General features: G+C 45.5%; 1 pseudogene; it reads left to right on the forward strand.

Annotated features, from left to right (window-relative positions):
• The first annotated feature begins 14,920 nt into the window (after nt 1–14,920).
• LOC146210373 (cysteine and glycine-rich protein 1 pseudogene) lies at nt 14,921–16,200 on the forward strand (annotated as a pseudogene).
• Nucleotides 16,201–17,116: the final 916 nt, after the last annotated feature.

Raw genomic sequence — 17,116 nt, forward strand, 5'->3', positions numbered from 1 at the left:
AACTGTTGGGTAACAGACATGTTTCAGCAGAGACCTTATTTTGAGCACATATGCGCACATATGCGCATATAAAGACTATGCACCAGTTGAGAGCCGTAAACCTAAGTTGTGTACTGGGTTCAGCCGTTTCAGATAAGAGGGTCCATACACTATACATCCCTCTGTCAGAACCCCAGTGTAAGTATGTTTAATGAGCTTTTTATCAAAAGTAATAGCGAGAAATTTGTGCTCGTTCTTGACGGGTAGCACAGTTTTTTTGCCTCGTCTGAGGGGACAGCCTGCGGGGATGTAACAACCTATTTATTGTTAACTGCCGCTCACACGTTGATATGTTTCAAGATGTGCATACAATCTAGAGATCGTCGACGTACAGTGAATACATATTAGATTTCGGGATTATTCTGGACAATTAATGTATTTTAATAAAAAACAGAGTTGTGCTTAAAATGCATCATTGAGGCACGCCATTCTCTTGAGTGACAGTCCTCGAGAGGGTTGAGCCCAGGCGTGCATTGAACGAGCAGTTTGGGATCCTAACATCAAGACTCTTATTAATACCTTAGAATATGTCCAGAATCGTTCAGCTCGTTTTATTTTGAATAACTACTCCCGTTCATCTAGTGTCACACTCATCAAGAGATCTCTAGATCTCCCTGAACTTTCGGTGCGGCGTCATTTTTCTCGACTTTCCACATTCCACAAAATATATTACAGAAATGAATCCTTGAAAGAAAGTCTTTTCACTGATCCGAGTTACATATCATCCCGCATTGACCATCGTTTTAAACTTAATGTTCCAAACTGCAGGACTAACCAGTGTTTCTACTCTTTCCTCCCCAAGACCAGCTCACACTGGAATCACCTGCCCGCCTGCATCGTCTCCATTTCCGAACCCGAAGCGTTCAAATCTGCGCTTCTTCATCACCTGTGTTAAAAATTCTTAGTTCTAATGTTTGTAAAAGTAGTTAAACCACTTCTATCTGTAACGCCCCAACGGCCCTGATAGTAGCCAAATAAAAAAAAATAAAAAATAAATCGTTTAGACAGTTCAACATTTTTTCCGCGGATGCCTAAATCTGCTAGGTCAGGCAGAATACCAAACCTCCAAGTTATATCACATGCCTTCTACATGTCGAAAAAAAAACAGCGAGGCACTGCTGTTTGTGTATAAATGCTTCTCTAATTGTATTTTCAAGCCTAACGAGATGATATGTTGTTGATCAGGCTTTTTTAAACCCACACTGATTAATGTCGAGAAGTTTACATGATTCCAGAATAAACGTTAACCTAATGTTTATTAGACAGCTCGTAAGGGCTATGGGCCAGTAGCTAGAAGGGGAGGTAGGCGGCTTTCCGGGTTTAAGGAATGGAACGATAACGGCTCTCTTTCAAGCATCGGGTATCTTTCCTAGGGTGAATATTTTGTTAAACATTTTCAAAAGTGCTTCTACTGCGGAATCAGAAAGGTGTGGCAACATTTCATACTAGTGTATTCTGTCAGGTCCTTGGGCTGTATTTTTGCCAGCAGAGAGTACTGTAATTATTTCGTGGGCAGTAAATTTTCTGTTATAAGATTTGTTTCTGCCACCACTTGTTGGGAGTGTATATTTCTCGGTCATACTTTTATATTTTAAGAAAGGATGTGTATAGTGGGATGAGCTAGAGACTGTTGCAAAGTGTTGACCTAATATATTTGCTTGTTCCATTAGAGTGGTTTGAATACCAGGTGTTGTTAGGAGGGGGATATTAAAAGGTAAAAATTTGCCATTTAGTTTGGGAACCTGCTCCCACATTTTTTTTTTTTTTTTTGGATGTAGTTCAGCTGTTTATGGAGGTTACATATTTTTGCCACGAGTCCTTTTCGGCATTTCGTCGGATGTAGAGCGCTTTAGCTTTTGTTTTTTTTTTCTTAATTATCTAAGTGTTCGTATGTTGGATATCTACGGAACGTTCCCCAGGCTTTGTTTTGTTGCTTTTTTACTCTCCTACAATCTGGAGAATACCAGACTTTATGGTTTTGATGCACTACTCCTGAGGATTGTAAGATAGCAAATTCTGCTGCGGCAAGGATACAGGCTGTGAACGTTTTGTTTAGTTCATTAATAGAAAGATTTTCGGCAAACATTTCGTGTAATCTGGCTTTATCTCGGAATGTCGTCCAGTCAGCTAGATGCAGCTTCCAGCGTTGTGGTTTGGATGGAATGATTGCAGATGATGATGATAAGTTAATTAGTATTGGTAGGTGATCATTGCCATGTGGGTTATCTAAAATATCCCAATTAAAATCGTTAAAAACAGAGGGTGAAGAAAAAGATAAATCTAAAATATTCATTTTTCCCGTGCTCGGTGAGCAGTAGGTCGGTTTGTCAGTGTTTAATAAGCAAATAGTGTTACATACAGTAAAATCTTCTACAATTTGTCCACGGGTATCACTTTTCTCACTCCCCCAAAAGGAAGAGTGTGCATTAAAATCGCCAACTATTATATAAGGCTCTGGTAGTTGAATTAAAAGATCTTCAAGGTCATGAAGGGTCCGGTGTGGCTCAATATAGGGGCAGCATATTGTTATTGTTTTGAATGTAAGTGGCTGCCACCGCTTCAAACCGAGTATTTAATTTATGTTCATTTGCTGGGATGTCCTTTTTTACAATTATGCCAACACCACCGGAGAGCCTGCTGGCTTGCTCTCGGTCGTGGCGGAAAACTTTATATTTTTTCAGTATATTTCAATGGTGTGAACCTAGATTGGTCTCCTGCAGACACAGCGCTACAGGTGACACTGAAGTGAGAATATCTTTTATATCGCTGTAGTTCCTAAAAGTCCTCTACAGTTCCATTGGACTAGGAACGCCATCTTTAGAGGAAGGCAGAGAGATTAGGTTTTTTCTGGGCCAGTGATTCGGTTCTTTTCTTTTCTACTTTGCTCCGAGGAGCTCCGATGCCTGCGGGATGTTGACGGCCCCGGATGATTGTCTGTTGTGTCCATTGCGTCCTCGGACGTGCTGGACGACTGTGCAAAGCACACAGACACATTTGTGTTAGGCCTCGGCATGATTGCAGAGGTCTTGAGGCCGGCTGACCTAGAGGTCCGCGCAGCCAGCTTTGGGGGTGGTGGAGCAACGCAAGCTAATTCCACCGGGTGTGCAGAGGTCCCTGCCTCAGGTGCACCATGTGTGGACTGGACAGGTTCCGAATACTGCTATGACGCCTCCCCCTTTTGCGTCACAACAGAATAAGTTGGATTCTGAGTCGATGTGAGCTTCTTTCGTGGCTCCCTGTAAGTTAGATTTTCTTTGACTTTCAGTGTGATGATATCTTTTTCTTGTTTCCAGGTTGGAAAGTTGAGTGAGTAAGCAGCGTGACTGCCCTCACATTTGATGCAAAGAGGTGTTTTAGTCTGACAGTTATCTAAGGGATGTTCGTGGGGGGCGCACTTCGCACATGTAAGTTGGTAGTCCGTGGTGTCGCACAGTACACACAAACACCTGCTTTAACAGGTTCCCCTGGCTTTGGTTTCATTTGAAATGCTGTCGACATTCCGTATTGATGTTTCAGCTGCGAGTATTATTTTAACGTCAACACATTGCGACAAAATGCAAGCTGAAATGATTTGGTGAGACCCCGCGGCGCCTGCTCCGAGAGCGTGTACTAGCCGTGCACCAGGTAGGTGGAGCCACGGTCGAAACGCGAGAGGAAGAGCAACGGCGCCGTAAAAAGATACGGCGCTACATTTAGTTTATTGAGGGGTTTTACCAACGGCAGGAGCGGTGGCCGCGCGACGGCTGCGACGAGCCGAGTTGCCGGAGAAACGAGGCCCGTGGTGTGACATCACACAGATGGGGCGGCGAGTATCACGAACACAAAGGGGGCACTCTAGGCTTCCGTTTTAGCGCAGGTAAGTCGGGTCTGACGGTTTTAAACGGTTCAACTGATCAGGGTCTAAAATACAAGGCTATGAATATCCATAATGACAGAATATAAATATCTCGGGGTATGGGTAAACGAAGGATTGGCATATATTGAAAAGCATGAGCAAACACTTGGGCAAAAGGTCCAAGAAATGCCGGGATAATGAAGCATAGGGCATTGTGGAGACACAGCAGGTATCAGGTCGTGTGGGGTATTTGGAAAAGAATTATGGTGCTGCGGGCTTACTCTCGGAAATGCGGTTTTGTGCCCAAAAGCAGAGGTACAGTTGACAGTAGAAATAAATCAGAGAGCCGTCGGAAGATTGACACTGGGTGCCCACGGCAAAATCACAAATGAGGCGGTACAGGTGATGGGCTGAGCACCTTTCGAAGTACGGGAAGCTCATAGTAAAACATTATATGAGGAATGCCTGAGGAAATTGGACAGTAACAGGCGAGTAGCTGTAGTATTTGAATACCTGTCTCAAAAGCGTTGACTCACAATGGGGAAAAGAACGAGGAAACTAACCAGTAAGTAAGCTGATCACAAGGACCAAGAAATAAAGAGCGTTAAGCAACAGGTTAAAAAACACAGAATGTAAAAATTGGATAAATTCTATGGAAAACAAAAAGTGTGGATCTATATCGAAAGTGGAAAAGGCCTATTTTTGAAGATAGATGAGCGTGCCTACACATGCAGCTACAAAAAGAAATTGAACCATGAAGATTACACATGTGCACTATGTGGTAGATTCAGAGAAACAGTTAATCATCTAATACTCAATGTGATGGTATCCATCCAGAAGTCGATGCAGGCGTAGTCACTCTTCCTGAGATCCTCTGGTTTAGAGATACCAGTGGCCGGGTGAATGAACCTGCGGTGGGAGCTAGCAAAAAACGACTGGAAGATTGATGGCTTAAAAGCAGAAAAGTAGCATAATGTAAGTAATGTAGAAACAAGAATTCAATGAATAGAAGGATGTTATAGTTAACTGATTTAAAACAATAATTAAGATATAGGAAAAAACGATCGTGATTGCAGCTGCTACCACCCCGTTTCAATAACGACGCTCCTATATTCCATCCATTCATTCATGGGCGGCAAAAAAAAAACGCTGCTCGGCTGCTGACCATGCGGGAGTGAAATCGTCGACGCGGGCGTCGTGCGTGCGACGCGTTTTCGCGTGCAAAAAACGCGCCTTGCGGGCCAAGGTTTAGATTTTGGAATAACAGCGCGAAGGACGAAGATCAGAAGGACACAGCGCCTACTGACAACTGATTTTTTTTCCAGAAGTTACCTGGCTTGAAGCGCGACAGAAAAACAGATAAAACAGATGCAATGCGCATGACGAAACCGAAGCCTTTTACGCATTGCCAAGAACGCAAGCTCTTTGTCCGATAACGCAAGGGAAGGAGTGCTAATGCATCGGTCCTCAAGCTCCAAAATTATTTCGGCTTAAATAATTTCTCTTGGGGTGCGGTCTTTATTTGTCAGGTAAGATTTGCATTTATCGAAAAGGGGTTTACATTCTTTTACGTTGCTTAGTGCATGTGAGGCAGTGAAGAGGCAGGTTACGGTCCTTGGAATTTTCCACATCCTTTTTATGTTCTCTTAATCTCTCATTAAGGCATCGCCCCGTTTGCCTTACAGGGCATGTAGGTGTTGCATGTAGGGCATGTAGGGCATGTTGGTGCCCTACATGTAGGTGTTGAGGGTTGTTTGAAGGTGAGTCTCTATGGTAGCGTCAGTGCCTCGACATGCCCAGACAGTGATGTCATCAGCATAAAGGGCAAAATGTATGTCCGGAATCTCAGAAAGCTGTTTTGGAAGATGAATAAGGGCAATGTTAAATAGTTTCGGTGAAAGGACCGCTCCTTGAGGTGTTCCCCGGGCCCCGAGGTTGATGTTTGGAAGCGTATGAGTGCCCAGTGTGAGAGTCGCTGTTCGGTTGCTGAGGAAGGCCCTTATGTAGCGTTCGTAGATGTCAGACAATGGCAGAGTGTGTTACATTATCAAATGCTTTGGTGAGGTTGACTCGAAGAATTGCTCGTGTATCGCGATTTTTTGAATCAAGGATATGGTGTCTTCCTCAGATGCCGGGGAGTGCCTGCTGTCCTTTCGTGATATCTTTACCTACCACCGCGAAAATAGGACCTACGCACCCCCGAAACTCACAATAGCACAAGCTGCCCATTGGTGCCACAAACGCGCCCCATCCTTCGCCCACTTCTGAAAAGTGCTGATGAGAAGGAAAGTGTGCTTTTGTCTTTGATTTCTATGCATTTTTATGGGCGAGTTGGCAGAGCGAGTATAAAGGGCTGAGCAGACTTGTCGATGGCTGCTTCGTCTCAATTATGGTCCCCTTTCGTGGATTGGCTTCACCGTACAAACGTTTTGGAAACTGTGTATCATAGCCGTGTTTCTAGTGCTTTTTGCAGCCGAATATGGAGACGCCTGCTTTTGGGAAAGAGAACCATGGCTAGCCTTGACCGCCTAGTAAAGAGCAGAGACATTACACTGCCAACCAAGATCCGTACTTAAGTTGAGGACAACCCAGAGGGCCATGGAACGAAAAATGGTAGCGATAAAATTAAGAGATAGAAAGCGTGCAGAGTGGGTCAGAGAAATAACTCAAGTTACCGACATTCTAGTAGAAATTAAGAAGAAGAAATGGACTTGGGCAGGACATGTAGTGCGAAGAGAGGATAACCGCGATGGTCGCTGAGGGTAACAAACTGGATTCCAAGGGAAGGAAAGCGTAGCAGTGGGCGGCAGAAAGTTAGGTGGGCGGATGAGATTAAGAAGTTCGCAGGGGTCAAGTGGGTGCAGCTAGCACAGAACCGGGTTAAGTGGAGAAATATGGGAGAGGCCTTCGCCCTGCAGTGGGTATAATCAGGCTGATGATGATGATGATGATAAAGATCCGTATAACTCGTGTTATGGTCTTTCCAATTGTGATGTATGGATGCGAGAGTTGGACGGTGAAGAACGCTGACCGCCGAAGAATTGACGCGCTTGAATTGTGGTGCTGGCGGAGACTCTTGAGAGTTCCTTGGACGGCCAGAAGATGAAATCAGTCGATATTGTCGACCTTAAACCCTGACTGCTCATTGGAGGGTCAAATTCTAAAGTTAAAGCTCAGCTACTTTGGTCATCTGATGAGAAGAGAGGAGCCGCTGGAGAAAGATTTGATGTTGGGAAAGGTTGAGGGTCACCGGAGAAGGGTAGGCAGCGAACGCGATGGTTAGATGGCATCCTCGAGGCGCTGCAGATGAAGCTATGTGATGTTAGGAAGATAGAGACCAGAAAGCGTGGCGTGATATGGTCCATAGGGTCACGAAGAGTCGGACACGACTGAACGACTGAAGTGAATTGAACTGTTCACACGGTACCCTTCACCGCACTGCATGCTGCTGTGAAGCAGTAACTTGTAATTTAAACGCTTCCTCATGCCGTGATTAGGGCCGCACGCAATGTGGGAAAGCCAACTTAGAATGGTTTGTTGAGTTTAACGTCCCAAAGCGACTTAAGCTGTAAGAGACGCCTCCAGCTTAAAGAATTGTGAAGCGGGTTTATCGACATTGCACTCCTTCAGTATTTTGTGGCAACTATGCTAGTTCTTTTGAGCGTAAGATATGTGCGTGAAACCCAGTGGCTGATTTTAAAATTTCATTACCTTGCTTCGCGGGTGAGTGCTTCTGCCCTGTGCACCAGGTTAACGTGACTTTATTACCACATTTTTTACGTGAGCGCACAGGAAAAAACAACAGCTTCCCATTTATATTTTTTAATCTTTTATCCACAGCGCCATTGGCATTATGGGGGGGGGGGGGTTATTACATATAACATAGCATATAAATGCAGGTAGAAAGAAACAGCAGCACCATCATGCAAACAGTAACGAGAACAAAAGAATGACAATATTGATGCAGTAAACTTATATATACGGAATTTAGGGTATAAGACAAACGTCAACTGCGTATAGTTCACCCAATGAACTTGAAAACCAAAAAAAAAACAAGCACCAACGCAGAACACATGCATATGCAAAAGTGCATATCATAAAAACTTCTAATGTGTAATTCACGCAATGAAGCAGGGACACTGGAATACACAGTGTGAAACACATCAGGGCGCAGATAACGACTCAGTATCTAACGGTGAAATGACGTGCCTTGGCTCAAAGCGGAAAGATTCATTTGATGTTATAGTCGTAGCATCTGCCGGCAAACGATTCCATTGACGAATGGTGTTCGGGAAGTGGCTGCCGTGCTGCACCTATATTCACGTACCTTTTGATTTCGAAGATGTATGTCTCGCGTGGCATTCTAGCGTGGGAGTATGTTATGGAAGAGTTTGAGCCTCAGTTCTCCGCTGTTCTAATGACTCCCAGAGGACCGTTATTGCTATTGTTGCACGTTTAAATGACTTCCCAAGTATGATCGAGTCACGAAGGACTGAACTTTCACATGTTTCTCTTTGTCATCTATGGTAGGAGAATCCCACACTGAGCTAGCATACTGCAACACTGACCATACGTAAATTTTGCAATGGAGTTCTTTGGTAGCTTGCGGGAAGGAACGCGTGTTTCGACGGAGAAACTAGTACTTTGATCGCAACTAGCACTATATTATTCAAAAGAGATATTGTAACCAGCGTAGGAAACTGGCGAAGGCACTTCACTGTAATTCAATTATAAACGTGTCACCTGTTCCAATTAGCCACAAAATTGAACTTGCCTTCTTCAATATGCCCCTGGCAAGCTGATTACCGCGCTCTTCTGATCTATTGCCCCCATGAAGATGATTTATTTATTTATTTAAAATACCCTCAGAGTTCACATGTATGTTAAAGAGGGGAGGGGCGGATACAGGACTATATCTATATATATATATATAAATATATATATATATATATATATATATATATATATATATATATATATATATATATATATATATATATATATATATATATATATATAGCAGTTCCGAAGAAAGCACTATGACCAGACGGTATATTATTATGAAGTAGACTGACACAAGCTTAAAACATAACAAGGTTTTAAACGTATGTCAGTCTACTTTATAATATATATATATATATATACAGCGTAGCGCTCCTTAGAGCGGTCCTGCGAGGCCATATTGCGTAATAGGGCGACCCGACGAGCCTCTTCAGCGCGGCAGAGGGTGCCCGAAACAGAAGGCTCGGTGCCGAGAGAGAACGGCAAAATAGTGTAGGGAGAATGTCGAGGCGGACGGGCGTATAAGAGGAAAAATGGACTATAAGCAGTTGTCTCATGCTTCGAGGTGTTTGTGCATATATGTAATGAATAGAAGCACGTCATCCCAGTTCTTGTGATGCGAGTCAACATACATCGCTAGCATGTTCGTCAGTGTCCGTTTTGTTCGTTCAACGAGGCCATTTGTCTTGTGGTCGTACGGAGTAGAGTGACGCAAATCGCAAGTACAATAGCGCAGCAGCTGTTCCACCACATCAGCCGTAAACCGGCGGCCTCTGTCACTGATAATGACGCGAGGAGGTCCATGACAGAGGACAACAGCGTGAAGAAGAAAGAAAGAGACGTCAGCGGCGGGGGCGGAAGGGATAGCGGCAGTTTCACAGTAACGCTTGAGATGGTCAACGCACACGATGACCCAACAATTGCCTTTGAACGAGCGGGGAAACGAGCCTATGATATCAACACCCACTTGTTTATATGGTGTCGTCGGTGGTTTCACCGGATGTAAGCGGCCCGGCGGAGAAGTCGTGGGGAGCTTGAACCGCTGGCACTGCACACAGGAGTTCACGTAACGCTGAGTCGTTCGACGCATATTTGGCCAGTTCCTTAATGCGGGTAAGAGTCCTGGCAAAGCCCAAGTGCCCAGCTGTAACGCCATCGTGCATAGAGTAGAGGCTAACCGGAACGACTAGGAGAATGCGCGCACCGCCGTACGAGTAATTTTTCCGGTAGAGCAAACCATCGCGAATTAAGAGAGGGTTTTCAAAAAGTGGTACCAAGTCTTGATCTTTTCGTTGTTCTCGCTAGAATGTGACAAGATCCGGAAATTGGACGGAAACGGCGGCACGATAGTCATCAAAGTTGTCATCGCAAAGGGTAGCAGCGAGAGGTAGCCGCGAGAGGCAATCAGCGTCGGCGTGTTGGCGACCACTTTTGTACGACACTGTAAAGTTGAACTCCTGAAGGCGTAATGCCCAGCGGGCCAACCGACCGCAGGGGTCATGCAGATTCACCAGCCAGCAAAGCGAATGATGATCAGCGATGACTGTAAAAGCACGTCATAGTGGCTGCACAGCAACCATAGTTCTGCATAAAGAAAGTAACAAAATTCCCATAAAGAAAGGTGTTAGGCAAGGAGACACAATCTCCCCAGTACTATTCACAGCTTGCTTAGAGGAAGTATTCAGAGACTTGGAATGGGAGCAGTTATGGATAAGGGTAGATGGAGAATACCTCAGTAATCTGCGATTTGCTGATGACATTGCCTTGCTAAGCAACTCGGGAGATGAACTGCAAATAATGATTGATGACCTAGACAGGAAAAGTAGAAAGGTAGGCTTGAAAATCAATATGCAGAAGACTAAGGTAATGTTCAACAGCCTCGGGAAGGAACAGGAGTTTACATTAGGTAGCGAAATACTGGAAGTAGTAGGCGAATATATCTACTTAGGACAGGTAGTAACCGCAGATCCGGACCATGAAAAGGAAATAACAAGAGGGCTATGGAACGAAAAATGGTAGGGGTAACATTAAGAGATAGAAAGCGTGCAGAGTGGGTCAGAGAAATAACTCAAGTTAACGACATTCTAGTGGAAATTAAGAAGAAGAAATGGACATGGGCAGGACATGTAGTGCGAAGAGAGGATAACCGATGGTCGCTGAGGGTAACAAACTGGATTCCAAGGGAAGGAAAGCGCAGCAGGGGGCGGCAGAAAGTTAGGTGGGCGGATGAGATTAAGAAGTTCGCAGGGGTCAAGTGGATGCAGCTAGCACAGAACCGGGTTAAGTGGAGAGATATGGGAGAGGCCTTCGCCCTGCAGTGGGTATAATCAGGCTGATGATGATGATGAAAGGAACGAACGAAACTATTGTACGCCGAAAACGACGGCAAGGCACTACTCTTGCTCCGTCACGGTATAATCCGTTCAGACTGACTGAGGGCGCGACTAGCAAAAGTGACAACGTGTTGATTCCCTCCATGGCGTTGTATGAGCACAGCACCTACGCCGATGCCACTGGCATCAATGTGGAGTTCAGTGGGAGCTGTCGGGCTGAAATGACGTAGTATGGGCCACGAGGTAAGAAGCTTGAGCTAGCGAAACGCAGAATCGCATTCGGGAGTCCATTTGAAAGGAATATTTTTCTGCAAGAGGCATGTGAGTGGGTAGACTACGTCAGCAAACATGGAGATGAAGCGCCGAAAGTAAGAGCAAAGTCCCAAGAAGCTCCTAAGTTCTTTCGCAGACTTGGGCTCTTTGACGCAGCTGACAGCTTTATTCTTTCGTGGGTCGGGCCTAACACCGTCTTTGTCAACCAAATGCCCAAGCACAACGATCTGCCGTTCACCGAAGCGGTACTTCTTAGAGTTCAGCACGAGACCGGCTTTCTCCATGCAGTTAGGGACAACAGCTAAACGGCTGTTATGCTCGGCGAATGTCCTCCCGAAAATCACCATGTCATCTAGGTGACACATGCAAATTTGCCACTTCAGTCCGCACAAAATGGTGTCCATAAATCTTTCAAACGTAGCCGGAGCGTTGCAGAGCCTGAAAGGCATCATATTAAATTCATATAATCCATCTGGAGTCACGAACGCAGTCTTTTTGTCTTTCGGATGCATCGGGATCTGCCAGTATCCGGACCGTAAATCAACCGAGGAAAAGTAGGAAGCTGAATAGAGGCAGTCAATGGCATCCTCAAGGCGCGGGAGCGGATAAACATCCTTTTTTGTGACAGTGTTGAGGCGACGTTAGTCGACACCAAAATCGCCATGTCTCATCTTTCTTTTTCACGAGAATCACAGGGGCCGCCCATGGGCTGGATGATTCCTGAATAATTCCCCGTTGCATCATATCATGCACCTGTTCGTCAATTATCTTCCGTTCTGAAGGTGAGACACGGTATGGCATCTGTCTACTCGGGTGTGTGCAGACCCAGTGTCGATCATGGTGGAATCGGTTGTCGCTAATCTCGAGCAAAGTCGAGCACGTCCACATCTTTCTAACACCTTCTTTTTCGCACCAGAAAGAAGAGCGGGTTCCACCAGAGCGTCGGAGGTATTGAGAACTACTGTCGAGGATACAACTGGGACGGAGATGGCGAACATCGCCGGAACGACGGTATCCAAGCCGATCGAAGGCTTGGACTTATTGATATCCCGCCACGGTTAAAGTCGAGAGTTGTACCACACAGTTGTAAAAAGTCAACACCTAGAATAACGTCATGCGTAGATCGAAGAAGAACCGGAAATTCAGTTCTAAACACGTGACCAGCAATCGCTACATTTACATAACAAATACCAAGTGGAATCAACGATTCTCCACCTACGCCACAAAATATCACAGTTCTCTCCCAAACAAACATTTACCACCGAGGTGACTCTTCAAATCTAAGCTCATCACGTAAACTGCAGCACCCGTGTCCCTTAAGGCCATAACACGAACACCATCACTAACACTTCCAGGCGGTCCTTTAGCATAACGACAGGTAGAGGAATTGGCAGCATCGATTACCTGACAACCGCACCTCCATCGGCTGCACACGCTAGTTTCCCAGTGGCGGCGAGAGGCGGCGGGGAGATGGCGACCGTCGGGAGCGGCGAGCAGGTGCAGTTAGGCTGCGATCAGAAGCTGGAGAGTAATTCCGTGGTGGTGCATAGCGGTAGGAGCCAGAAGGGGGTAGAAAGGTCTGGTCACGGACTTCTGTACTCAGATTATATCGACGATTCGACCATTGGCGCTGGTAACGTGGAACCTGGTTCCGTCGGCGGCAGAATCTTGTTATGTGGCTGAGCATACCACAGCGATAACATACTGGTGGTTCGCGAGCACGGTCCAAATAATAGCCCTGGGAGGCAGGATCGAAGCGATCAGCAAAGTCCGGCCGCTGGTATTGTTGCGGAGGCAGTGGCGCGCTGTGGTGGGAACAAGGGAGTAGAACAGGGCCGTATGAGTCGTTCCGGGGTGCACGGACAGGATGAGTGTGATCGGTAGTACCCTAAGAAATGGAGCGCTGGATTGGAGCTTCCTGCAGGGAACAGCTGTCACAGGAAATTGCATTGCGGCTCACAACATCTTGATGGCGAGAGAGTTCATCACGGACGATGTTGCGAATTATGTCGGCTAAATTCGTAGGCTCCTGAAAATACTCGTGACAATCCACACTTGCAGCAGTGGTCACATTAGGCAAACGGCCGAATTTCGGGGTTATGAGACGCAGCTTTAGAGCCTCGAATATGCGACAGTGCTTGATGAAGGCCGTGGGTGAATCCAAGTTATCTTTTGTGATAAAAAATGATACACGTGTCCACAGCGATTCCCTTTAAGAGGTGACCAACGTGGTCTTCGTCAGACATGCGGGGATCTGCAGCTTTGCAAAGCTTTAGGACCTCTTCAATGTATGTCACGCGCGTTTCCCCAGGCACTTGCGCGCTGGAGTAAAGTCTGCTCAGCGCATTTTTGTTTCGCCGTAACATCCCCGAAACGACTGCGGATCTCCTCTTCAAAGCGGTCCCGCTAGTTAAAGATGCTTCATGATTCTCAAACCATATCAGTGCTGTCGAGTCCAAGAAGAAAACATTAGCCACGATTGTACTTGCTCACCCGCTGGTAATTGGTGAGCCACTTATCCACATCTTCAAAGTGGCCATTCTACTCCTGCAAACTTAGAGTTAAAGGTTGTTTTGATCCTGCGATAAACAAATTATAACTTTCCGTACCACACATGTTTCGATCCTTGCTCGGGCAGCACAAGCGTCCGCATTGGACACTGAAGCAGGCAGCCACGCACATTTTGTCTGCCTGCGCAGGCATTATATAAGCTTTATCACACTTCGAAACAAGCGTAAAACGTATTCGACTGTATGAACGAATACATCTCGAAGTTCTACTTTAGATGTTCCAATCAGCCCCACATTTACAGCTAAATTTCCGAGTGGAAAGTTGAATTGTCATATATTTTCGTGTAGCTGAGAAGCAATTACGAGCTCGTCACACGTACAGAAAGAATGAGGTTCTATCTCCGAGGTTCTTCATTAAAAAGCAAAGAGGTGCATGCAAGTATAGGGACGTATACGTCGGGGTTCCGATTTATTTTTTGACTCGTCGGACGGTACCGACGCTGTTTTGATGACACGTATACGTCGTACGTCGGGTTATAATTAGTTCAACATATCCGATCTATTTCATGCCAGGAGCGTTAGCATCGGAATTCCTATACTGTAAAAACAAAAAAAAAACACCTTTTTGGGCATTTGTCTCATTCAAAACACCCTTACATCCTGAGTGTAGGGTGTTCGTGCCATTGGAAATCACCTCTTGCATACCAAAGGGGTGCTTTGGTTCGATCCCCAGGGTTCGATCCCCAGTGCCGCCGGGTACCCACCGGTTTCCAATGAGTACAAGATTTCCCCCGGCCTGGTGCTCGGCTCTTCTGGGGTGAAAAGCTTGGAAAAGGGGCCCATGAACCAAAAATGTTGGTTCAAGAAGTAGGTTAACACAACACACAACAAACAGAAGGTTAACACAATAGGCGGAAAAATCTCTGAAAAACAAAGTGCTTTTTTTTCCTCTTGAACCAACATTTTTGGTTCATGGCCCCTTTTCCCAAGCACTTCACCCCAGAAGAGCCGAGCACCAGGCCGGGGGAAATCTTGTACCCATTGGAAACCGGTGGGTACCCGGCGGCACTGGGGATCGAACCCCATACCTCCCGAATGCGAGGCGGATGCTCTACCACGAGCAAGTAGCAAGTAGCAAGTAGCTGGCGGAGTCCCCGAGTCCAGTGCCGCCATCATGCCCGGCATCTGCCCGCGGTGCAACACGACCGTCTTCTTCAACGAGGAGAAGATCGCCATTGGGAAGCACTGGCACGTCAAGTGCTTCTCCTGCGGCAATGCCGACTGCCACCGTCGCCTGGACAGCAGCAACCTGACCGAGCACGAGGGCAACATCTACTGCCGCTCCTGCTACGGCAAGCTGTTCGGCCCCAGGGGCTACGGTTACGGGGGCGGCGCGGGCGTCCTCTCCATGGACACCGGGGACAAGTACAAGAACGGGCCGCCCACCTCCAACATTCCAGCAACAGCCCAAGCACATGTAGCACCGCAGAATGTCACCGTAAAGCCTGTGACCCAAAATCAACCCCGCTGGGGAGGCACCGACATCTGTCCGCGATGTGGCAAAGCAGTCTACATGGCTGAGAAGAAAACGGGAGATGGTGCGGCTTGGCACATTGCGTGCTTCAACTGCCACGAATGTCACAAGCGGCTTGAGTCAACTATTCTTTGTGAGCGGCAGGGAGAGATCTACTGCAAGACCTGCTACGGGAAGCACTTTGGGCCAAAAGGATACGGCTATGGTGTGGGATCTGGCACTCTGCAAATGTCGTAAATCCCATGTTGTGCTCATATGTAGATACTGCATAACAGTTGACCCCGTGGCACATTCATAGTTGCATCCTTATTTTTCTTTTGTCCAGTCTTTGTAGAGGTTAGCTTTATGTCATGCTTTCAGAAAGCAGTATACCTTGAGGATAAGTGTTGTGGTGTTTCTGGTCGCGGGACCTTACTCTGTTGCATTTATTTTCCTTTGCACCTTTATTATTCTGGCTGGGCGAGAGCCATATACGCAGTGGTTTATGGCCTTTTTTTTTGTCTGAAGATAGGTTGAAAAGCTCTAACTTTTCCTACACATTTCTTTCGCAGAATTGTACACTGCTGAGACTTGCAGTGCTTTCTTTTTCTGTCTGTGTGGATGAATAACTTAATCCGCATTTTCTTGCAGAAGCCTTTGTTTGCATTCTGTTTAGTATACTTTCTTTTGACTTTCTATAGAGTTGATTGTCCGTGTTGAAAATTGAGTATATTCAGCTTAATTTTAGGCAAAGATTTGAGACTGCATTGATTTGTATTTAGACTACTGGATGTCACTGTACGTATTTGTATAGTTATCATGATTGGCTTCTATACAGGCCGCACTTCATAAAGTGACATTTCTGTTGAAATCGAAGCTGCTCTGATGAGAACGGAGAAGTGTTTGCTTGGAGGAATACCTTTTGATCATTTCTAGATCTTTATGATAAGTTATTTATTAGTCCTGCACTCAGCCACGCTCGACATGGGTAACTTTAAGATCGACTGTTGTAACGCATACGTTGATAGTTTTTGATGATTGTACTCGTGTGCTGTTGTTTAGCGCAGGCCAGGTTATGTGAGTAATGCTCACTATGTTTCGACACTGCATGCATCTGCGTCATGCATAAATCACCTGTGGCATAGTTAATTATCACACAGTGATGAATATTGAGCTGCACGCACAAATCATGGACTTCTTCCACAATGGTGTCTTCATCCCATCCCAAAGCACTTTGCACCTAAGCCAGTGATTTTTATATATTTTTTTAACTATGTGTCAAGCCAATGTGTTACAAGGGAAATGAAATTATTTTATGTATATTTCCTTTTCTCTTTTCAAAGTAGTGTGGTGATGTTTATATACATTGCACTCAACACCCGTTTTATGTATTTTTGCTTCTGCAGCAGCTAGAATTATGAGCTCTATCAAATGCGGTGTATATTTTTTCAGAATGTGTCATGCTGAGTATGCAGCAAGTTTGCAGCTAAAAGTGCCGGAATCCAGCTCTGTTCCGTTTCAGGTATACCTAAGTAAAATGGAGCTAGCGTTCTTTTCCTTTTTTCTCACTGCCACGTTATCTACTGGGCAGCTGTTGAACTGTGTACACTTCATGTGCGGACTCCTTATTTCCCGCTTGTAGTTAGAAGCATTTTTGCCCGCATTTCGTTTTCTTTTTCAGTGCATACTTATATCACCGAAATGTTCGTCAGTGATTGCTTCATTACACGTTATGCATTCTTGAATTTTCATTATTGTAATTTTCTACTTAATTAGTAACATATTCTGTACTGCCCAAATTGTTGCAGCTCATAATTTCGTGTTCTTAAAT

This window comes from Amblyomma maculatum, chromosome 1 (genome assembly GCF_055883805.1).
Source record: "Amblyomma maculatum isolate TAMU_Amacu chromosome 1, ASM5588380v1, whole genome shotgun sequence".
NCBI lineage: Eukaryota > Metazoa > Arthropoda > Arachnida > Ixodida > Ixodidae > Amblyomma > Amblyomma maculatum.